At 47.3% G+C, this 25,577-nt stretch overlaps 1 pseudogene; it reads right to left on the bottom strand.

Moving 5' to 3' along the window:
• Positions 1-3,880: 3,880 nt before the first annotated feature.
• LOC136452973 (GDSL esterase/lipase At5g45670-like) lies at positions 3,881-12,375 on the bottom strand (annotated as a pseudogene).
• Between the last annotated feature and the right edge of the window lie 13,202 nt (positions 12,376-25,577).

Below are 25,577 nucleotides of genomic sequence, written 5' to 3'. Positions count from 1 at the left end.
GCGGACCGTCGAACAAACCGTCGTTCAACGCAGATGTTCTTCAACCGAAACTCCTGCTCTTTATCTTAAATCTGCTTCACATTTTTTTGAACAGTGATCGGGGACATTTTGCGAACAGTGATCGGAGGAGTGTGACGCCAGCTACATTAGTAAAACGGGACGAAACCCGGTGTATATATATATATATATATATATATATATATATATATATATATATATATATATATATATATATATATATATACAACAACAACAAAGCCTTTAAGTCCCAAACAAGTTGGATAGGCTAGAGTTGAAACCCATTAGAAGCAATCAAAGTTCAGGCACGTAAATAGCTGTCTTCTAAGCACTTCTATCTAAGGCTAAGTCTTTGGGTATGTTCCATCCTTTCAAGTCTTCTTTTATTGTCTCTACCCAAGTCAACTTCGGTCTTCTTCTGCCTCTTTTCACGTTACTATCCTGGCTTAGGATTCCACTATGCACCGGTGCCTCTGGAGGTCTCCGTTGCACATGTCCAAACCATCTCAACCGGTGTTGGACAAGCTTTTCTTCAATTGGCGCTACCCCTAATCTATCACGTATATCATCGTTCTGAACTCGATCCCTTCTTGTATGACCGCAAATCCAACGCAACATACGCATTTCCGCGACACTTAGCTGTTGAACAAGTCGTCTTTTCGTAGGCCAACATTCTGCACCATACAACATAGCAGATCTAATCGCTGTCCTATAAAACTTGCCTTTTAGCTTATGTGGTACCCTTTTGTCACATAGGACACCAGACGCTTGCCGCCACTTCATCCACCCTGCTTTGATTCTATGGCTAACATCTTCATCAATATCTCCGTTCCTCTATAGCATTGATCCTAAATATCGAAAGGTATCCTTCCTAGGCACTACTTGACCTTCCAAACTAACATCTTGCTCCTCCCGAGTAGTAGTGCCGAAGTCACATCTCATATACTCAGTTTTAGTTCTATTGAGTCTAAAACCTTTGGACTCCAAAGTCTTCCGCCATAACTCCAGTTTCTGATTCACTCCTGTCCGGCTTTCATCAACTAGCACTACATCGTTCGTGAAAAGCATACACCAAGGGATGTCCTCTTGTATGTCCCTTGTGACCTCATCCATCACTAAAGCAAACAAATAAGGGCTCAAAGCTGACCCTTGATGTAGTCCTATCCTAATTGGAAAGTCATCTGTGTCTCCATCACTTGTTCGAACTCTAGTCACGACATTGTTGTACATGTCCTTAATGAGCCCGACGTACTTCGTTGGGACTTTATGTTTGTCCAAAGCCCACCACATAACATTCCTTGGTATTTTATCATAAGCCTTCTCCAAGTCAATAAAAACCATGTGTAGGTCCTTCTTCTTCTCCCTATACCGCTTCATAACTTGTCTTATTAAGAAAATAGCTTCCATGGTTGACCTTCCGGGCATAAAACCAAATTGGTTCATAGAGACCCGCGTTATTGCTCTCAAGCGAGGCTCGATAATTCTCTCTCATAGCTTCATAGTATGGCTCATCAACTTAATTCCCCGGTAATTAGTACAACTTTGAATATCCCCTTTATTCTTGTAGATCGGTACCAATATACTTCTCCTCCACTCATCAGGCATCTTGTTCGATCGAAAAATATGGTTGAACAGCTTGGTTAGCCATACTATAGCTATGTCCTCAAGGCATCTCCACACCTCGATTGGGATACCATCCGGTTCCATCGCCTTACCTCCTTTCATCCTTTTCAACGCCTCTCTGACTTTAGATTCTTAGATTCTCCGTACAAAGCACCTATTGGTGTCATCAAAAGAGTCATCCAACTGAAAGGTTGTGTCCATATTCTCACCATTGAACAATTTGTCAAAATACTCTTGCCATCGATGTCGGATCTCATCCTCCTTCACCAAGAGATGCTCCCTTTCATCCTTAATGCACTTAACTTGGTTGAAGTCCTATGTCTTTCTCTCACGAACCCTAGCCATCCTATAAATGTCCATCTCTCTTTCCTTCGTACTCAAATGCTGGTAAAGATCCTCGTACGCTCTACTCTTTGTCACACTTACAGCTCGCTTTGCAGTCTTCTTTGTCACCTTGTATTTCTCTATGTTGTCCACACTCCTGTTATGGTACAAGCGTCTATAGCATTCTTTCTTCTCCTTAATAGCCATTTGGACTTCCTCGTTCCACCACCAAGTATCTTTAGCCTCGCCTTCACTTCCTTTGGTTACTCCACACACCTCTGAGACCACCTTCCGAACGTTGATTGCCATCTTCTCCCACATGTTGTTTATGTCTTCTTCTTCCTTCCAAGAGCCCTCTTTGATAACCCTTTCCCTGAATACCTCTGACGCCTCCCTTTTCAGTTTCCACCACTTTGTTCTTTCAATCTTAGCTTGTTTATCCCTACGGGCACGCACCTGAAAACGAAAATCTGCCACCAAAAGCTTATGTTGAGAAACAACACACTCCCCTGGTATCACCTTGCAATCCAAGCATGCTCGTTTGTCCTTTCTTCTTGCGAGGACAAAGTCAATCTGGCTACTGTGTTGTCCGCTACTGAAGGTTACTAGATGAGATTCTCTCTTTCTAAAGAAAGTGTTGGCTATCATCAGGTCAAAAGCTACCGTGAAGTCCAGAACTTCCTCCCCCTCCTGATTCCTACTATCATACCCAAAACCTCCATGAACTGCCTCAAAACCTGCGCTTGTAGTACCTACATGCCCATTAAGATCTCCTCCTATAAAAAGCTTCTCACTACTAGGTATAGCTCTAACCAGGCCATCCAAGTCTTCCCAGAACTGTCTCTTAGCACTCTCATCGAGGCCTACTTGGGGGCATACGCACTAATTACGTTCAAGACCATATCACCAACGACAAGCTTGACTAAGATAATCCTATCTCCTTGCCTTCTCACTCCCACCACACCATTCTTGAGGCTCTTGTCAATCAAAACTCCTACTCCATTTCTATTCACGACTGTCCCTGTGTACCAAAGCTTAAAACATGTATTATCCACCTCATTCGCCTTCTGACCCTTCCATTTAGTCTCTTGAACGCATAATATATTTACACGCCTCCTAGTCGCGGTATCAACTAATTCTCTTAACTTACCTGTAAGTGACCCTACATTTCAACTACCTAAACGGATCCTAGTTGGTTAGACTAGCTTCCTTACCCTTCGCACCCGTCGACTGAGATACGAAGACCCTTGCTCATTTTTCACTACATCCAGGCGCCGATGTAGCGCGCCACTAAGGAAGCGACGACCCGATCCTTGCTCACTTGACACCATATCCAGATCACGACACGGCGCGTCACGGAGGTGACGACCTGGCCCTTGTCCATTTAACACCATACCCGGGTTTCGATATGGCGCGTCGCTAAGAGAGTTACGCCCCAACGATTTTCTTTCGGGTTTCATCTCCATTAAAGTGGCTAAGTTTTTACATTGGCACACCACGCCTAACACAACCCTCCTCCTTTAACAGGGCTTGGGACCTGCTATGCTGGGACACCAAAGGCACCCCACCATATATATATATATATATAGGGTAATGCTATTTTGCAGCTGGCCATAGAATAACTTAATCTATAGCCACCATGATTTACGATAATGTTTGTACCGATTTACGATAACTCTTTACTAAGTGATTTACGATAACATGAATATGCATTTACGATATTTGTGCTACTACAACTCATGGTGATATTTACCATAATGTTATAGTAAATCACTTAGTAAGGAGTTATTGCAGTCTCGTAAATTAGCATAGTAACTATCGTAACTCAAAGTGACCATAGAATAAGTTATTCTATGGCTAGCTACAGAAAATATATATATATATTCAGATGGATAGAGACCATACAACCCTTTTGCGAGTGGTGCACAATACAATCACGAGGAGGCCAGAAGGTGAAACAAAGAATAAAGAGGAAGACGCTTTTAAGCTTTGCTGGTCTTCACGTGACCGACATGGACATCCATACAACGAACTAGAGCTGAGCGAGCGTGCGCAGATCCACGGGGTGGACGTCGGACGGCTGCGCCGCGCTGTACGCCCTCCGACCGACGAGGACGTTGGCCGCCTCCGTGGGGTGGAAGGCGTCCCAGAAGAGGTACTCGTTCCTGTTGGCGCACGGCGTCTGGAACGGCAGGCACGTCACCTGCCCGTTGTTCCGCCCGACGCCGCAGCACCCTCGGTTCGTCACCGTCAGACCTGCACAAACACAAACCCAGCAGAGCTCGATCGATCAGGACGGGATACTCGCAGTCTCACTGAGTAGCTGTCCTTTGGTTTGGTGTCCACTCAAACACGTGCATATACGTACCGTGCGACCCTGGGGCTCTCAGGATGTCCTCGAAGATCCCGTACACGTTGATGTAGGTGAAGTGCGCCCCCCGGCAGCGCGTTGAACTGGTCGACGAGCGCGACGAGCTTGCGGTTGAAGATGTCGATGGCGCCGTTGATCTCCGGCACGCAGGTGGCGCCGTCGGCGCTGTGCTGCGCCAGCTTGTTGGGGCTGCACCCGACCTGCCCCACGCCCATCAGCGCCACCTTCCTGGCCCCGTAGCTGTATAGCGTCCGGAGCTGCTGCGCGTACTGGCCCATGAGCACGTCGGCGTGTACTGCGCCGGCGTGTACTGCTGGCTGGTGGAGTAGACCGCCGGCATGAAGTAGTTGTTGAGGTAGTCGTTGCTGCCCATGCCCACCGTGAAGATGCACTGGCTCAGGTGGTTGGCCGTGGAGTCCTCGTCGCCCAGGATGCTCACCAGCTGCTGCACCGCCAACTGGTAGTTCTGCAGCTGCCCGCCGAAGCTCATCCGTTGCCCCTGTGGCCATGGCATGGTCCGTGTGCGTCAGGAGCCTAGGATCACGTGTTAGTTTTTTTAGTCATGTTCATCAGATCGGGATATTTAGCATAGGAATAGGTGTTCGGAATTCACAGAGAGACAGAGAGAAAGGGGGTGATAGGTAGCAAACCATCGAAAGCCGTAGTGGTCGAAGCTCCGGCCAGAGTTTCGTTGACGGACGTCATCTGCGCGCCGGCAGCGACGTTCGGTGGAGAGGGAGTCGGCGCTGTGGCGTCCTCGGCGGCGGCGTGTGCGTCGGGGTGGCGTTGCCAGCGTCGGTGGTGCTTCCCGTCGCTGGCAGCGCCCCTTCTCAAGATCGGGTCTAGGGTTAGGATGTCGGTGGGGTGACTGGCGGCGCGGTGAACCTCGTACTGCGAGCCCCGGCCCCCACCTTTCCTTTATAGCGCTGCGCGACGGGGGCCCACCAACCATGTAGGGTTGGACGCCCCCGATCAGGGCGCGAGAACAAGGCCCAAAATGCCGTTGGGCCTAACTGGTGGGAGATCAAACCTAACATTCTCCCCCTTGATCTCTCATCTATTCTTCGTTCCTTAATTTCATACTCAAAACTTTCAATTCATATTTTTCTTGCTTCCATCCTTTTCATCACAGATTAGTGCATAGAACTATCACATTGTCACAGCAATTAGTGCCGTTAGACTAACAGCCACAATACACTTCTCCGTTTTAAAATATAAACTTTCTTTGGGCTCTTCGTATGTTCGGGAATCATAGGCTTTCCCTTAAACCCATGCCGGCTACATGTTCTCTGAACACGTTGGGTGGTAAGCCCTTTGTGAGCGGACCCGCGAGCATTTTCTCTGTACTTATATGCTCAAGATTTATTATATGATCCCGAACTTTATCTTTCACAACATAGTACTTTATGTCAATGTGTTTGACAGCACCACTTGACCTATTGTTGTGAGCGTACTGTACCGCTGGATTGTTATCATAATACAATCTTAGTGGTTCATTTATATCATCAATTACTTTCAATCCGGATATGAATTTCTTAAGCCAATTCACCTGCCCTGTTGCCTCATAGCATGCTACAAACTCGGCATACATTGTCGAGGATGTAGTTACGGTTTGTTTGGAGCTTTTCCACGATATAGCCCCTCCTGCGAGAGTAAATACATATCCTAACGTGGATTTTCTTTCATCTCCCGCATAATCAGAATCTGAATACCCCTCTATCTGCAGGGAGTCAGATCTTCTATACGTAAGCATGAGGCCTTTCGTACCTTGCAAATAACGTAGGACTTTCTTCACTAATTTCCAATGTTCAATTCCTGGATTCTTTTGATATCTGCCAAGTAACCCGGTAACAAAAGCTAAGTCAGGGCGTGTACACACTTGAGCATATTGTAAACTTCCAACAGCTGAAGCATACGGTACCGCTTTCATTCGGTCAATTTCACATTGGTTCTTGGGACACTGATGTTCCCCAAATCTATCGCCCTTGACTATACGAGCAGGTGAAGGACTGCACGCATGCATACTAAATTTCTTCAGTACCTTTTCTATGTATGCCTTTTGCGATAATCCTAGAACCCCTTTTCTCCTGTCTCGGTGAATCTCTATTCCCAAAACGAACGAGGCCTCACCGAGATCTTTCATATCAAAGTTTGAGGACAAGAATTTCTTCGTTTCCATTAGTAGATTGATATCACTACTAGCAAGTAAGATATCATCCACATACAAAATTAGGAATATGTACTTTCCATTCCTGAACTTTGCATAAACGCAATTGTCCTCAACATTTTCTTCAAACCCAAAACCTTTTATCGTTCTATCAAACTTCAAATACCACTGTCTTGAAGCTTGCTTCAATCCGTAGATTGATTTCTTCAGGCGGCATCCCATATTTTCCTTTCCTTTTACGACAAAACCTTTCGGTTGTGCCATATAAACATTTTCTTCCAAATCTCCGTTTAGGAAAGCCGTCTTTACATTCATTTGATGTAACTCCAAATCATAGTGGGCTACAAGTGCCATTATAATTCTGAAGGAATCTTTATATGAGACTGGAGAAAACGGCTCATTGTAATCAATCCCTTCTCTTTGCGTGAAGCCTTTCGCCACAAGTCGCGCTTTAAATCTTTCTATATTCCCTTGGGAGTCATATTTCGTTTTGTAGACCCATTTACAGCCTACTGTTTTAGCTCCTTTAGGAATATTTTTTAAGTCCCAAACTTTATTGGTACTCATTGATTTTAATTCATCTTCCATGGCCTTAAGCCACTTTGATGAGTGGTCGCTTCTCATGGCTTCTTCAAATAAGGTGGGATCATCCCCCATCTGACATTCTTCTGTTTCATAAACTTCATAGTCGTTAGTAATAGCTGATCTTCTTATTCTTTGAGACCTTCTAGGTGCCTCCGGCACTTGTTCCATATTGGGCTGTTGTTGTTCTTCCTCATGTGCAACATTTGGTTCTATAGGTTCCTCAAGGATAGGTTCCTCAAGGACAGGTTCCTCATGTTCATTCATTGTCGCCACGGGAGAACTTGCAACAGGTGTTGGCACTACAGTGTCCTGCACTGTCGGTGCAACAGCAGCAGGTAGCGTGAAGAATGGTTCTTCAACCATCGGAGTGGGTACATGTACCCGCTTCTCTTGTAGGCTGATTTCTCGTGCTACCATGCTCCCCCTGATCATGTTATCCTCCAAGAACACAGCGTGTCTTGTTTCTAGAATCTTCGTATGTCTGTCAGGACAATAGAAGCGATATCCTTTCGATCTTTCTGGATAGCCAATAAAATAGCAGCTGACTGTCTTGGAGTCTAACTTTCCTATGTTTGGGTTAAACACTTTTGCCTCAGTTGGATAGCCCCACACACGCAAATGGTTAAGTGAGGGTTCCCTTCCTATCCATAATTCATATGGTGTTTTAGGCACCGATTTACTTGGTACTCGATTAAGTATGTAAATGGTGGTTTTCAGTGCCTCCATCCATAAACTAATCGGTAATGTGGAGTAACTCATCATGCTTCTTACCATATCCATCAAGGTATGGTTATGTCTTTCAGCCACTCTATTCTGCTGAGGCTCCCCCGGTGTGGAGTACTGAGCAACTATGCCATTTTCCTATAGGAACCTTGCGAATGGTCTAGGAATTTGGCCATATGGGGTATGTCGCCCATAGTACTCTCCACCTCAGTCTGATCGTACTATCTTGATTTTCTTATTGTGCTGATTTTCAACTTCAGCTTTAAATATTTTGAATTTATCCAATGCTTCCGATCTTTCTTTAATTGGATAAATATTACCATAACGAGAATAGTCGTCTGTGAATGTTATAAGCGAGTCATAACCATCCACACTTTTCACAAAAAAAGGACCACATATGTCTGTGTAGATTATTTCTAAAATTCATGTGCTTCGTTTGTCATCTTTCTTAATTTTCTTGACATACTTTCCTTTTATGCAATCAATACATTGTTCTAAATCTGAAAATTCTAAGTGCGAGAGAATTGATTCCTTAACCAATCGTTCCATTCTCCCCCTCGAAATATGGCCTAAGCGACAATGCCATAATTTCAAAGAGACATTATCAATTCTCTTCCGCTTCTTAGTTATATCCGCATATGGGGAATCATTCACATTCTCATCACATACATTGTTCGCATTCTCAGCAAGAGATAATAAATAAAGCTTGTCTTGTCAGAAGGCAAGACCAACACATTTATTATTAACCAGTATCTTACACTTGCCATCACCAAAATGGCAATCAATTCCATCATCATCAAGTTTCGAAACACTTATCAAATTTCTACGCAAAGAGGGAACATAAAGTACTTCTTTAAGTCTAAGTACAAAACCATTATTCAATTCTAAAGAAAAATCTCCAATGGCTTCAACATTGGCTTGCACTCTACTTGCAACTTTAATCGTTCTTTCTCCTCTTTGCAAGGTTCTCGTTCCACTTAACCCCTGTAAAGAATTTGCAACATGAGTAGTTGCTCCTGAATCAACCCACCAAGTGGATTTGTCATAACATACATACAGGGATTTATCTACAAATGTAATAAATTCATCACCTTTCTTTAGCAGAGATTTTAGAAAGTCTGGACAATCCCTCTTGTAGTGTCCCTTCTTGAAGCAGTGCTTGCACTGATCTTTTTCAGCTCCACCATACTGCTGATTCTCAGAATCCTAGGGTTTCTTTCCCTGTGAACTGGAGGAAGAGGTCTTATCCCTGTTTTCCTTGTAGTTTAGAATTCTTGCCATTAAAGTTTTTTCTTTTGTTGTCCTTCACAAAATGAGCAGATTCACCTTATGAGGACTTTATCCTCTCATCTTCTTGAGCACACATTGAGATGAGTCTTTCTATGCCCCATCTTTTAGGCTGTATATTGTAGTTCACAATGAAGGTGTCATATTCTTTTGGCAAAGAAGCAAAAATCAAATGAATCAGGAAATCCTCCTCCTTCAAATTTATTTCTTTTAGCTTAGATGCCATAGTGTTCATTTTCAAAATATGCTCTCTTATGCTACCACCAGTGAATTTCTCATTCGCAAGCTTCTTAATCAGTGAACTTGCTGTGGCCTTGGTAGACCCAGTAAACTGACTCTTGATTTTCTCAAGATATTTTTTGGCAGTAGCACATTCAGGGATTGTGCCCCTTATCTGTTCTTCTATGATGGCTTTGGCTACCAACAGACACTTGCGGTTGGAGAGAGTCCATTGCCTATGTTCAAGGTCATATTTTATTCTTATTTCAGCATGATCACGCTTTCGAGCAGCGAAATCAGTGTCAGATTCATTGTCATCTCTCACCGGGTCCTTTGGCTCAGTAGGACACGGTGAGGTGATGGCAAAATCGACCTCTCCCAACGCAAGTTCCAATTCATACTTCTCCCGCCATATATGGTGATTGGTTCCGTTGAGTGTCGGGATGTTGGCAATGTTCACAATGCATTTGCCTCCTGAAATCACACCAAAGTAAGTAAGAAACATTTATACATAAAATTTTATACTTTAACTCAACGTTGGTCAAATTAAAACTTATAATTCATCCATGCAAACATTTTATATCACCGTTGGGCGGAAGTAAAATTAATGCACAATTTCTCATGGATCAAAAATTATAATATTGTTATTAACAACGTTGGTCATAAAATAACAATATCATAATCGTATCAAAATTATCAGAAATTCATTTATCTTAAAATTAAATTATCCTGTTGGTTCAAATTTAATCAAAGAGAACAATAATTATCATGCACAGCGGAAACATTAATAATCTTTTCATATTATTATTTTCCAGAAGCACTAAAAAATTCACTGTTTTCTGAGCAAAATATCGTTGGATAAAATTTGCACAGAAAATTATGTCAAAATCATTCAAATTCATCAAAAATATGTATTTAAAATTGCTCCTGGAAAATAATAAGAAAATTTTTTCTTTCTTCCTTCTTTTATTTCAGCCCAGCGCGGCTCAAGACGCGCTGAAAACCGGCTCGGCCCAGCTGTCCCCGCGTGCGCAGGCCGCACCCAGGCCGCAACCTGGGCCTGGGCCGGCAAAGCGCCGCGCGCGCTCACACACGCCTGGGCCGGCGACGGCCCGAGGATCCGTGGCCGTTGGTTTTGATCGGACGGTCGCGCGCCATCTTCGGCCGGATCAAAACCAACGCCGCGCCGGTGCCGTGGAAACCCTAGGTCATTCGGCTCTTGCTCTCTCTCTCTCTCTCTCTTCTTCTTCGCCGCTCTCTCTCTCTCTCTTCAGCCGCAGCAGCAAGCCACAACCGAGAGCGAAGGAGCGACGAGCGAGCGGGCCTTTGCGCCGTCGCCGTCCCCCTCACCGGCGCGCGTGCTCCCCAACGGGTGAGCACGCCGCCGTCGAGCGGCCTGGCCGCGGCGCTTCCTTGGCCGAGCCCAGCGAGCCAGCGCCCCCGGCTCGGCTTCTTCTCCCGCGCCACGAAGGGTGGCCTCGGCTTCATCTCGCACGCCGGTGCGGGTACGGGGAAGTACCGCACGGCGGCGGTCTCTTTCTCTCGACGAGGGCCGACCGCTCGTTCTTTGTCCCACGCAGTGGGGATGCCGCCGGCGGGATGAGGGCCCAGGTAGGACCCCATTCTTGATTCATGTTAGGGTTAGGGTGACCGATTTGATTTCTTCCTTTTTTTGTTCATCCGAATGGGAAAACTGGGGTTAGGGTTAGGGTTTCGACCATTCTTTCTTTCTTCCGGATTTGTGTCTAGGGGTCTCGGAATCCGACCCTCCCCTTTTCCCTTCTTCCGATTTGATTTGGGGAATTAGGGTTAGGTCTTAGGGTTCGGTTTTCTATTTTCTTTCTCGATCCGCATTAGATCGGTCGGTTTCACTTCTCCAATCTGATTTCTTGTCGAACCGTGGCTCTGGTACCATTGTTAGTTTTCTTTTTAGTCATGTTCATCAGATCGGGATATTTAGCATAGGAATAGGTGTTCGGGATTCACAGAGAGACAAAGAGAAAGGGGGTGATAGGTAGCAAACCATCGAAAGCCGTAGTGGTCGAAGCTCCGGCCGGGGTTTCGTTGACGGACGCCATCTGCGCACCGGCAGTGACGTTCGGTGGAGAGGGAGTCGGCGCTGTGGCGTCCTCGGCGGCGGCGTGTGCGTCGGTGGTGCTTCCCGTCGCTGGCTGCGCTCCTTCTCAAGATTGGGTCTAGGGTTAGGATGTCGGTGGGGTGACTGGCGGCGCGGTGAACCTCGTACTGCGAGCCCTGGCCCCCACCTTTCCTTTATAGCGCTGCGCGACGGGGGCCCACCAACCATGTAGGGTTGGGCGCCCCCGATCAGAGCGCGAGAACAAGGCCCAAAAGACCGTTGGGTCTAACTGGTGGGAGATCAAACCTAACATCACGTACTACGAATGGAAAACACATGCTTAGTAATGCGTGCGTACCAGTACCAGTTGCTGGCCGGTCTCGTCACGAATCCCGGCTGCGGCGGAGGCGACGTTGACGCCGGTGAGGAGCTGCTGATCGCCGCTCGCGCCGGCATACGCGGGGATGTAATCGTCGAAGCCCAGAAGCCGAGCTGAAAAACGACACACGAATAGATGATGCGTCGGCATCATGGAACTAACTAATATTGGCATGACAATTGACAACGATATCTGAATGGACGTATTACTTCATTTTCAAAGCGTGCTAATATAAAACCAGTGTTACGCAACAACTAAAACCATGCAGCTCGATCGATAGATACGAACGAACTTAACGAAGCAAACAAGAAAGGGGATAGAATACACAGTGAGAGCTTACATATAGCGTCGACGGTGGTGAGGCCGTTGCTGAAACGCCCGGTGGCGCCACCGGCGAAGTCGATGCCGTAGGGCGGGTAGTTGGCCCGCGCCAGCGACGCGATGTCGTTGTTGTTCCCGTTGTCCACGAGCGAGTCCCCGAACACGAAGTAGCACGGCACCTGGGGCTCGCCTCGCACCACGACGACGGCGACGGTGGCCAGCCGCGCGGCCAAAACGAGGAGCAGCGCCGGCTGCGGCCACCACATTGTCTCACGCCCCATTCCTATGGCTAGGTTTTTCCACCTGTCACTACCGGACAGAGCATCTTTGCCGAGGACCTGAGGATTTGCCGAAGAAAAATGCTCAGGCACTCGGCAAAAAGTCTTTGCCGAGGGTCTGGCCCTCGACAAAGAGTCTTTGCCGAGGGTTTGGTCCTCGGCAAAGAACAGCCCTCGGCAAAGACTCTTTGCCGAGGGCCAGACCCTCGGCAAAGACAAGCACACGGCAACAATAATTCTTTGCCGAGGGCCGGTCCTTGGCAACACCGCCTGACACGACGTCCATCCCCTGCCATTAATCTTTGCCGAGGGCATTATCGTTAGGCCCTCGGCAAAGACTTTTTAACCATTTTTGAAAATTTTCTTTTAAAAAATTCTTTGCTGAGTACCCCTGGCACTCGGCAAATTTTTAATTTTTTTTTGTTTTTTTGACCCCAAATTTTTTGTTGGGCCCGCCTACATTGTTTACAACTTCATGTTCAAATTTGGTGCTTTTTCTAGTTTTTTGTTATATTTGGTTGATTAATTTGATTATGTTGAATTTTTATATATAATTCAAATTTGAACTGCAAGTGCATGGAATATTGTAATCTAGTGCTTCGAAAAATGTTATTCATGGTATTTGGTGTATGTTGAGTCTCTATCCACAAACTCGTATCAAATTTCACGCATCTTCTTCACGTAACATGACGAGCCACTTGCCGGAAAAGTGTTTTAAAATTATATAAAGTCCATACGAAGTCCGAAAATCACGAAACTTGTCGAGGTGTCATGTTATCGCATGTGTAGGCTGTGGTAAAAAATTGAGAATGTTTCGAGCAAGTTGCGACGTCAGATGTATAAAACCCAGACATCTCCACATGTGATCACAAAAAATGGCTTTGCCGAGTGCGCGCCGCCGTGGCACTCGGGAAAGAGTTTTTAAAAAAATAAAATAAAAAAAATATCTTTACCAAGTGTCATAACTATCGGCACTCGACAAAGGCGCCGTCAACGGAGCAGCGCCGTTGACGGCTGTTTTTCTTTGCCGAGTGCCGCCATTGGCACTCGGAAAAGGCTTTGCCGAGTGCCCGACAAATGGCCCTCGACAAAGAGCCTCTTTGTCGTTAAATTTTTTTCTGATGGCTCTTTGCCGAGGGCGGCACTCGGCAAAGCCTTTACCGAGGGCTTTTGGGCCTTTGCCGAGTGCCGACCTCGACAAAGAGGGCGTCTCCAGCGGTGTGTGCCGCTGGCTAGTAGCTAGCTAGCTAGATTGGTATGGTGAATCTCGATCAGGCCGCGACGACGGATCAAATATAATGGTGGTGACCGGCCGGCCGACACATTCGAGCCTTAGTTATAGATAGGGTACGTTGGCTGATATACTTGCTAGAAGCACCTAGCTAGCTGGATCAGCATGTGGTAGGCCCCTGCCCCTCTGCAGGACGGAGTGGGTGAAGGAGCGAACAGTTACCATGCTCTCAGCGCGTCCTCCATTTTGGCGACCTCTACATGTGCGCGTGCATGGTGGTGATGCATGGTTGGAGCAGTCACGATTGGGTTGGGGTTGTGCTGATTCATTACTACCACGCGGACGCGGCGAGGCCCGCGTGACAGAATGATGCAGAAGATCGAGCAAGAGCTGCCAGTCTGCGACGACAGTCGATTGGGGTTGGTTTACCATCTGGAGGTCAGAATGTCGATCGTCGTGTACCTCCACTCCTCCAGTTCCAGTGAATGGACCACGAGTCCAAGTAGAAGCATGTGATTGCTGAATGGCCGGCCTTTCGTACGCGGGACACCCGTACTGTTACTGCCTTGCGAGTACTCTCCTACAGTAGATGCCGCCAATGGTGAACAGGATGTCCGGCCGCCAATTGCTCCAATGGATGCGTGCGGTTAAATACATGGTCAGCAGAATCCTGAATGTAAGAATAAGGTGCCTTTTGTGGACAAGCTTATTTATATGCATGAAATACATATATGTTAGCGCTATAGTACTGCACCATGGGAGTTGGAAATAAATCAGTACATGTACAGCAACACTTGCACATATGACGACTCCTGGTTCTACCTGTAGCAAACGAAGCATACCATACCGCCCGGGCAAGTACGCGGCATCCGGACCATCCCCGGAGGAGACACTCCACATGCAAGCATCGGAAACATCTTGTCACCGCCTGCTCGCCGACGGGCCCTGCGCACCATTGGTACGCGGATTTGACTCGCGCTTTTGTTCTACGAGATTTATTGCACCGTCTTGGTAGAGATCACTTGACCTTTTCGTCGACCCGCACTAGCTGCAACTCGGCTCGGCAAGCCCCGCACGGCCGCACCGGCAGAAGCGTTATGCGTACACAGTTTCTACGTCTCCTGCAGCCTCGATCGGTTTGCCCATTGATGTGCGGGGAGGCCGGGAGGCGTTTCACAGTTTGATGGTGCGAGGAGCGTAAATGCGCGCGCGCAGCGCAGCGCCTTCCAGTTCCAGGCGGCGCGCATGGAATGCTTCCGCGCGATCCACATGCCAGCCAGCCGATCAGATGGAGCGGCTGGCGATAGCGTTGTGGCATTCAATACGGTGATGTCGTGGACACGATCAACGAACCGGCGTTGGTCGGCTCGCTCGCAACGAGACTTCGAGCTGATCCGTCGGGCTCGTAGGGCAAACGATGTGAATGAATAATGATCGAAGGTACGTACGGTGGCGTGCGGTAAAAGATTTGCCTCGTGTGCGTGGAGTGGTAGGGGATTCGGATCATTTCTGGCTCTCGTTGGCAGTCGATGGGTAGAAAAAATGCACGGCGATCGGCTACATGTGTATACCGCAAACTCGTATGTACGAAGTTTTTATTTTCTTATACGGTTATACCCGTGTCTTGCATAGTAGCAAGTCACAAGCCAGTAGTCGATCATGGACCACAAAGCTCGCTGCAACTACGAGTAAGTCTACCAGAATAGGCGTGTAGTGTAGTGTACCAAGTCGCGTGACGGCGTGAGGGTCCGTGTTGCCACGGCTTTCAAAGTTCCGTGATGCGGACGTCCGTCCGACAGACCAGACTGACCAGCCCGCACTGACCACGGCTAGAGTGAGCGGCTAGCGAGTGCTCCGCTGTCGCGGGACGTGAGATTTGCGCGGACTCTCCCGCTCGGGCTCGCGCCTCCTGCCGTGACCGCGCTCCATCTGACGACGAGTTGCCCGCGCCGGAGCTCCGCGCCGCCACGATCTCTATGCGCAGCCGTCCAACTCCACGTCGACGTCGAGCTCCGCAACGATGAGCTTTCATTTGTTCAATCAGCAAGGTGACGTTACACTAAAAACACACGTTGAATTATTGCAAGCATATGTTTTAAGTGTTTCAAAGTGTCGACGAAATATGATCGACAGTCCACCTAGGAGTATGTTCAAGTTAGTAGATTATCGGCAGACAGGTGCGCAAGCTACGAACGAGATGGTGACGCAAGACAGACACGAGGTTTTATCCAGGTTCGGCCGCCGTGAAGGCGTAATACCTACGTCCTGTGTCTGATTGTATTACTGTATGTCAATGAGATAATTTTTGAGAGGGGTCCCCTGCACGCCTTATATAGTCTGGAGGGCAGAATTACAGATCCGAAAACTAATTCTAACCAGTTACAATTGCCATAGGTGGCCGGATAAGGATTCCTATTCTAACCGACCATGATCTTGCTTGATCTCCAAATCTGCCTTAATTCCTTGCGCGGGACTCCGAGCAGATCAGCTGGACCGCGCGTCGTCTTCTAGTGGGCCGGACCCCCCGGTCCGGGCCGGCCCAATCCTAGCCGTAAGGGTATAGGGATTAATACCCCCACAGCTAGTCCCCGAGCACCATGTATTATGTTGCGACACGCCGTTTGATCTTCTTCGGCTAATGCGGTCTGTCTTCATGTCATCTCCAACTGGTTGAAACATTGACCAAGCAAATGTGCCAGTATTCTGATTAGCACAGAGAGCAGTAGACCACGATTATAGCCGAAGATTCTGGTTGTCCGAAGAATGCATGGTGCTCTAAAGAAAAAAGAAAAAGATTTCTTTCCTGATCAAGTGTACCTACTTGTATTTCTGAAAAGAAATGTAAGTGACCCTTGTACAGTAGTAGATATGGTTAACAATCAGAGCGTAGGGTCGATAAAATAAGCACATTCACCACAAGGTGAAGTGCGCCCACTTAGTCCCCGAGCCTGGCAGTAGGTGACGTAGGCACGTGGTGCCATGGTCTAAAAAAATTCCTAGTTAAGTTGAGAATCCAATCATCGTACAAGTGATACGAACTGCACCGGTAGGTGCATTGTACCGATGTAGTCCCCGAGCTTGCTGAAAGACGAGGTATCAACCTTGTAGCAAGGTCTAAGTGAGAAAAAATAAATGCCTCTCAACTATATGTGAGTACAAATCACATGTAGCCGAGGAGAGCGGTCCCTGAGCAATGATCGGAGAGTGGTCGAGGCAGTCCCCGAACGCAACGTGGGAAAAACGACGAATCCCCGAGAATAACCGTAGTCGAGACATTCCTTGAACACAAAGGTAATCGGGACAGTCCCCGAGCACGATGGCGGTCGAGACAGTCCCGAGCACGAGAGTGGTCGGAACAGTCCCGAGCACGATTGTGGTCGAGACAGTCTCGAGCACGAGAGTGGTCGGAACAGTTCCCAAGCACGATGGTGGTCGAAACAGTCCCCGAGCATGATGGTGGTCGAGACAGTCCCCGAGCACGAGGATAGTCGCGATAGTCCCTAAGCGAAAAAAGTGTAGCAAAAAACCATATGCCACTTGTACTATTATTTTATGTATTTATTTATTTATTTGTTCTGACAAGTCCGGTCTGACATGTCTAGTCAAAAAAGTAGATGGGTATAACACGTCATGCTACCTTTTTGTCTTGTCAAGCAAACAGTTGCGTGTCACCTGTCAGTAGGTGCGTCAGCGTGGGCCCTCCCACACTGGCAACGAAGAGGCGCATATATTGGCATAGATCTCGAGGCTGTGAAAACAACCGTCTACGGCGCGTGCGCACGTCCCCCAAGAATCCTGGGCAGACAAAACGGCATAACTCTTGGGTTAAATACGGTATATGATAGGTCAGTTACTATTTATTGAACCCCATTACCATTCGCAACTGTAGCTTTCGTCTTCCTCTCGCCAACCAACCCTAACACATCCAAAATCGCCACCAATCAATCCGCCGCCACTTCGACTGCCGCCTCTGCTAATCCCCCGCTGCTGTTGAAGATCAGAACACTTCCCGTTCACCAGCAAGGCTGGAGTCTTGGCGAAAAGTGATGCGTAGAAGAAAGCAGGGGTCATGGCGAAGGAATGGTGGAAGTCGAAAAGCAACGAGCAGACCATTGAAAACCTCGTCACCATGGGGGTACTCCACAACAAGGTGCTCATAGGATGGCGTGCGTCGGAGGGCGAGGGGTACCCCGATCCACAACTAGGTGAGATCATAGTGTTCGAGGATTTGTTTAAACGAGGATTTGGGGTTCCGGTACATCCGTTTCTTTAGGGGCTCTGTCTTTACTATGAGATTGGGATTTGCAATCTGCATCCCAACTCGATCCTCCTTGTCGCCACTTTTATTCATCTGTGCGAAGCGTATGGCGGCTTTTAGCCCCATTTCAATTTTTTCTGCTATCTTTTCTGTCTGCAGAAGAAAGGAAGCGGTGGTTCGAAGATAGCCGGGGGTGTGTACCTCAACCTCCGTGACGGCATGAAAGCCTAGTACCTGCACTGCCCATGAAAAACGTCGCTCGACGACTGGTACAAAAAATGGTTCTACATCAGAGAAGAGCCGAACACGATCATGTTGTGCGACGTGGGCTACATTCCAAAGAAGAAGACAAGCTGGTCGGAGAAACCTGAGCATCTTGGACAAATCCCAGAAATATTTGGAATGATCCCGTGAAAAAAACTGGATGATCCGAGCGTGGTCGGGAGCTTCATCAGCCGACAGATCTAGCCCTGCCAGAGGAGGGTACATCCTGGCTATGAGTATCAAGGGAGTGTAGACCCGACGAGGACGAGGCAGAGGACGCTTGACAAAATCGAAGTCAAAGCTAGAATTAGCGAGCTATTTAACTTAGCCAATCCAAATTATGCCAGATTGAGCGACATCGAGCATGCTTTCAAGCTTGCTTGACCTCCCCCAAAGGTAACTCGTCTTCCCGCGTACCCGTAGTCTTATATTGTGGTAGGATAAGTGGAAACTTACTGTGTTCACTCCCTTTTGTTACCCAGGTTAATGGTCGGGATAGAGCGACAGTGTTTGTGTCACCACCCCCTAGAGTAGAGTGGCCACAAGGAGCTGATCCCACCACCCCGACCAGCGTCGAGATTGAGGACAAGGACGTTGACTGGGCGGAGCTCGGAGTTGGAGAGGAGGCAGCGGCCAGAGCTGCTGGTAAGAAGCCGGTTGCCCCCAAACAGTCGAAGAAGAGATCAGTAACCACCCTGCTCACCGGGGGAGCGCTAAATATCAATGAGCCCGAGGAGGGCCCAGGGGAGAACGCGGCCAGCAAGCGTCGACATGTGATTTTTGCTTGGTCGGACGATGACGCAGAGGAGGGGGAAGATGCAGATACCTTTCAACTTGTCCCTCGAAAAAGGAGGAAACAACTGGAGTCGATGGAGCAAGGTGGGTCCTCCACGCCTATGGGACCCACATTGCCGACGACGGTGAAGGATGCAGCCGGGTCGACCTTGGTTGTACCTGGGCAAGGAACGCGACCGGCGATGGGAGCGACAACTCAACCGAGCATGCCACCGACCACTGCAACGCGAAGGACAAGTGGCGGAGGGGTTGAGCACCAAGGCCCAGCGATAGTGCTGGACCAGGAGTCATCCGCACAGCATGTGGAGCAAGTACGGCCGAAGAGACACGCCTTCTCCACATCATTCCATGCTTCCAACATGTAAGTATTTGTAACCTTGTTGTAAGTTAGCAATTTGCATTTAATATGATTGCCTTCTGAACTTATCTCGGATGTACTAGCTCGGCGTCCACAGAAAGTCCAAACCAGCTAGCTGGAAGTGGTGTGGCGCCGCCAATAAGTACAGAGCAGACTGCCCAGCAGCCGACCACCGAGGAATCCATAGTAGAAGATCTGTCGGGGCCTCAGCAAGCGAGCAATCAGACAACAGTCCTCAAGCAGGTAGTCGAGGGACCAACCGAGCTAGGCAAGAGTGCTCCGAGTGCTAAACCTGCTAAGGGCAACACCTCAGCGTCGAGGGTAACAGAGCAGACCGAGGTGTAGCGGCCAGAGGTGAGAGCACAGACCACATCCACCGACGCTGCAGCTCATGGGAAGGCTGTGGTGATCACAGATGCTGCTGACGCCGGGCTAGCACTAGGACCCGAAGAAGAGCCCAAAGAGGACAAGGTGGAGGAGGTCCTAGGCCATCTGCAAGACAAGCGACAACATGTGTATGTGTCGTGTTGGTGGAATGACCAATGGGTTGTCCATGAGGAAATCCCAGAGGTCGAAGAAACCAAGAAAGTTGAACGGGCAGCGAAAAGGCTTGTGACGGAGGTGCAGGTAAGCTTTGCTTCACCCCCTGGTCTTGCGGTCTAGTCGTAGTTGTCTTACTTAGCTATCTACACACAGGACTTAATGAAGACCGTAAGGTACAGCAAGAAATGCTTTGACCAGATCGAGGGGATCGTTGCAAACAATAAGGAGCTGATAGCGGAGGTGGACCGCTTGCGTCGGCGACTTGAAGCCGCCGATCATGAAAAGACGGTGCGAGATTCCCAGAACCTGGTCATCCAGCTCAGTAAGAAAGAGCAGGAAAGAACAAGTAAGTAGCCATTTTATCATACCGACTACTGATAAGTGCTGCTGCGTTGTTGGTAGTAACAGCTGTAGTGCAGGCTTAGAAGCTCAAGTGATCCGTCTCCGAGAGAAGAACAGTCGTGTGGTCGGGGAGTGTGATTGCCTGAATGAGGACAACAGAAAACTAGTGCAAGACCAGTCGCAGCTCTAGGACCACACGACCAAGATGTTAGAGGAGTTGAAAGGTGAGTTGTCCAACCGCCTTTGCTCATTTTTGTTGACTATCGTAGTTTGGCGTGGTCTAACGTCTTAACGGCGTGTGCGGTTTGCAGTTATAAAAATCAATGCAAAGAAGCATCTGGAGGCCATGATGAAAGACCGTGATGGCTGGAAGACGCAATGCCAAGAGATCACCAAGGACCGTGACACCTAGAAAAGCCAGTGCCAGGAGGTGGCAAAGGGCATTTTGCCGGTCCTTAACCTCATCGATCCGGCGCTAGCAGAAGATGTGCCAAGGACGCCGCAGCTAGGATTGATTGAGAGATGCCAAAGAGCATGGGGATGGTTCCAGGGGTTCGTGAAGGAGGTGGGAGAGTATGCAGGCGCACATGTGCTAAGCATGGTACGTGCTTACTACCCCCTGATCGATCTCAAGTGCCTGGAGGCTGGATACCCGAAGGAGGTAGATCTAGACAAGGCCGAGGAGTTACGGATGACCCAGCTGGACTTATCGGCAAAAATAATTGGCAATATTAACCTGTGTGGAGGTACGACATCACCCGTACAAGGAGTGCCATCAACAAGTTAGCTGGGAGCGCCGTCACTTTCAAGCCAACCGGCGAAGCCTATGGTCTCGACCAGCCAGGCATCGACGGGGCCATCTTCTTCAGCTCAATCAATGCTAGAGTCCCCGAGACCCGAGCATGATGTCAGGCCCAGCGAGCAGCAGGCGCCGCGTGCCCCGACCAACCAATAGTGTAGGCTATAGCTGTAGAAGAAAATGTAGTTGGGTTATTGTAAACTTGAACCTTTTCAGGCAAGCTTGTAATAATGTAACTGTATTTTAACATAAGCTTGTTTGTTTTGTAGAAAACATGTTTAAGCTTAGATATCGTGTTGATGTAACTAAGTTAGAACATGTTGGCGTTCTGTTTAGTTGTACCAGTTTAGTCGACACATCATCCTAAAAGGTTTGTATGGCCCTGGTTTGCCTTGCGGTCGGAGTGTGAGGTGCGTAGCTTTTGCACACATAGAAATACACAAGTCAAACCAGAGAGCACCTGCCGATCACCCATAGCGTAGAGAGCGGATCCCATGCACGTGTTGGGAGGAACCGGAGACAAGGCCTGCTCTGAGAACTCGAGAAGGAATGGTGATCGGTTTTAACTGGTAGAGTTAGAATAACAATAGACTTCGAAGTGACATATTAGAGTGGTCGGAGAAATCATAATAGCTTTATTTGAAATAAATCAAAAGTACAAGAGGGGTACATATCTTAGTAGCTAAGCATAGAAACGCCTAAGCTTATCGATGTGCCAGGAATTGGGTACGTCTGTTCCGTCTAGGCGAGCTAACCTGTAAGATGTAGGGCGTGTAACCTCCTTGATCATGAAGGGCTCTTCCCACGGGGTTGTGAGTTTGTGGACACCAGCCTGATTCATCTTCCACTTCAGGACCAGGTCCCCAACCACGAAGAACTGCTCCTTGATGTTCTTGTTGTAGTACCTACGCAAAACAGCAAGATATTTGGCTATACGTACGCAAGAATCGAGCCGCTTCTCTTCTACACTATTCACTTCTAGCTCCCGTACTTCATTGGCCTTGTCTTCGTCGAAGTTCTCTACCCATGCTGATCTAAAGGCTATATCTGCTGGGAGCACTGCCTTAGTACCATAAACCATAAAGTATGGTGATACGTCGATATTGCGACTGGGCTGGGTTCTGAGCCCCCAGACCACGGCTGGTAACTCTTTGAGCCATCTTCCAGGAGCTCTGTCATTCTCTCTGTACATCCTCTCCTTAAGTGCGTCCAAGATCATACCATTTGCCCGCTTGACCTGCCCATTAGCTCTAGGGTGTGCCACCAAGATGTATTTTACTACTATGCTCCTTTTATCGTAGAAGTCCCAAAAAACGTTCCCGGTGAACTGAGTACCCAGATCAGTGATGATGCTATTGGGTATGCCAAAACAGTGGATGACCTGGTCGAGGAACGCGACAGCCTTTTCTGAAGATGCCTTGACCAGGGGCATGTACTCTATCCACTTGGAGAATTTGTCGATCAGCACAAAGACGCATGTAAATTTTCTAGGAGCCGGTTTAAAAGGCCCGATCATATCCAGTCCCCAGCACGCGAAGGGCCAAGATGCTGGTATAGTCTAAATCTCATGTGCTAGTACGTGGATTCTCTTAGCGAAAAACTGACAACCTTCACAATGGCGGACTAGCTTCTTTGCATCGGCTACAGCTAACGGCCAATAGAACCCTGCTCGGAAAGCCTTGCCGACCAGCGTTCTCGAGGCCGCGTGGTTGCCGCAGGAGCTAGAGTGGATTTTGTCTAGGAGATGTTCACCATCCTCTTGGGTTATACACTTCATCAAGATTTCCTTCTTTGCGTTCTTGTGCCACAATTTGCCATCGATGAGTAGATACTGCTTACTGCGACGCATCAGGCGTTCATTTTCTGTCTGATCGATGTAACCGCTGCCATTTGTTAGGTACTTGATGAAAGGTACTCTCCAGTCGGGCTCCTTAGTGGTCGGAGGTGGTTTGGTGGTGTTTGAAGCCAGAACCGTAGCCACCAATAGCTGGTCTGGAGGCTTGCCGACCGTGGGATCTTCTTCTTTGATGGAGGGCGTGAGCAGGTCTTGAAACAAATATGCCATGTGAGACTTTGGCTTGGGATGATCCTAACTTTGACAGCGCATCTGCTGCTTGATTTTTGTCCCGGACCACATGTGTGTACTCGATGCCATAAAACTTGCCTTCTAGCTTTTTGATCGCTTTGCAATATGCGTCCATCTTTTCGCTGGTCGTATCCCAGTCCTTGTTGAGTTGGTTGATGACCAGAGCCGAGTCTCCATAGACATAGAGACGCTTGACACCGAGATCGACCGCAATGCGCAGACCGTGTAAGCATGCTTTGTACTCGGCGGCATTATTAGATGTCGCAGAACCGACCAATTTTTAAGAGTACAAGTACAATAGTAGCCCGCAAGTGGTCACACTGTCATACTTGAACCATATAAACCCGGTAGTCCGTCGAGTACCACGATGGGTCTCGATAAACGATTTATAACAATCAAGATCATACATGATTCAACATATATGCCATATATTACATAAAGTTCACAGATACATTTCTCCATTAGAGTACGAATAAAAGTTATTACAAACCGAGTTTGATAGATAAAGCGGAAGCAATTAAGTTCGAAAATAAAGTTTCCAACATAGTTTGATACAGTGCCAAGTAGGATCACGGTCCACAAAAGCAAAGATAGGGATTAATAAAGAAGCCTGCCCAAGGCTTACTCCTCATCCACGGCGGGATAGAAGCAACTCTTGCAATAACCATGATACACAGTGTCATCTGCAACAATGGGAAATAAAACCCTGAGTACGAGAAGGTACTCAGCTAGACTTACCCGTCATGAACCAGAAATAAAATGACTCCAAAGATTATGCAAGGCTGTATAGGTGGACATAACTCGACAACATTTTGCATAAAGGCAATTGACTCATTGTATAATTACGATTCCTTTATCAAGTTAATTATAACTATCCATTTCTAGATTAGCAACTATCCTATGCCAAACATATGGTATATCAATTTAAAAGCATACAATAGTAACCATAGCAGATATTGTAATTCCACATTCATCCAAACCATCATGTTTCATAACACAGTTACTATGATGTTGGGACTAGCCAAGTTTCTCACTATCCGAGAGAGACGGCGATTTGAATCGATTTCAACCAGCTGGGAATTTATTCCTAACACAAACCCAGGTCTACCAGCCACGATAGCCTTAGGTCACCTTTGGTACAACTCAGGTCTACATTTCGCGGGTCCATACCGCGCCGCACAATCTGGAACACCAGATGCCAGGACGTTCAGGCCTAGCCTGCCCTTGGGCTCAGTCTGATCGTTCCCCGGAAGGAGCGCACAATAGAACGGGTCCCGACCTAAGTTGAATTACTCGGCTTCGCGGTCGGAACGAGTTATCCAGCCAGCTAAGTGAGAGGCATGCGTTCAATCTTGTCAGAAGCGCCAACAACGGTACGGTCCTTAATCGACACAGACGGGGATAGATCCACACCCAAGACCTCCATGTCTTGTTGCTTCTCTATCGACATCCCGCCCGGTCTCGATTTTCTTTTACCCCATGGTCCTGTTCCATGATAGCAAATATAGCCAACCATGCTCCGGTATCCACCTATATCTCGCAGATGATAGGACATCACCCGACTTCTACCGGTCTAAGTATGGCTAAGCATATATTCGATCCTGGACCTATACCGGTTAAAGGTGTAATATCTGGACAAGGAATGTACATGCACCAAGTGGTTTCATTCAACTCTTATAACTTAATGCATCAATCATAAGTACTTAAGTAAACATTTGTAAAATACTGGGAGACTTAGAATGCTCCGGGACACTTTGGAAGCCCTTTAGGATTCCGCTCCACGCCTTCGGGAGCTGTGGCTTGAGGATTCTCCTGCTGGTCCCCTTCCTCTACTTCTTCGAATTCTAACAACGTTATTTCTTCCTCCGATCCTAGATGCATGAATATGGCATAAGTATTACGAATGCATATATGTTAACAAGTGCGTCATGTTTATTGAGTAGGTGCATATCTCTTCTCGATTATTTAATTAACTACTTCCACAATGCATCTACTATATCACAAAACAACATCTACTTGTTTCACTCATAACTGGAGTTCTACTAATCCAAATGCAGTGATCCTATACTTTCTGGAAAGCTTATCAAATTCTCTACAACATTGTTATTAACCATTTTATAGCAAACATCATCCGTATCATGCAACTTGTCAAACTATAGAATCTGTCCGGAATCCTTTTAAATTTGCATTTTAAAGCAACAATACTTCTACTTCATGTAATCACTCAAAATTTGACAACATAAAGCCTACCAATAGTTTAAGCATGCCAAATACATTCAAGACAATATAATGGTGAAGCCCAAACTATTTATTTAAATGCCTTTATTATTTTATTTAGATATTTAGGTTAAATAATAAACATATATCAAATGTGCATCAAACATTCTTAAAAATTTACAGTGCCTTACTAATGCTATCAAAGGACTATTGTAAAAGTTTCATGCCATTTCATTCAATAAAACACTCTATACAAAAATGACAAGACAGAAAGGCTTAAAGTAGCATAAATAGAAAACCCTAGTGAAAAGT

The sequence above is a fragment of the Miscanthus floridulus genome, chromosome 5 (genome assembly GCF_019320115.1).
Source record: "Miscanthus floridulus cultivar M001 chromosome 5, ASM1932011v1, whole genome shotgun sequence".
NCBI classification, from domain to species: Eukaryota; Viridiplantae; Streptophyta; class Magnoliopsida; order Poales; family Poaceae; genus Miscanthus; species Miscanthus floridulus.
The sequence above is the reverse complement of the archived record's forward strand: the minus strand, read 5'-3'. Positions and strand labels throughout refer to the sequence as shown.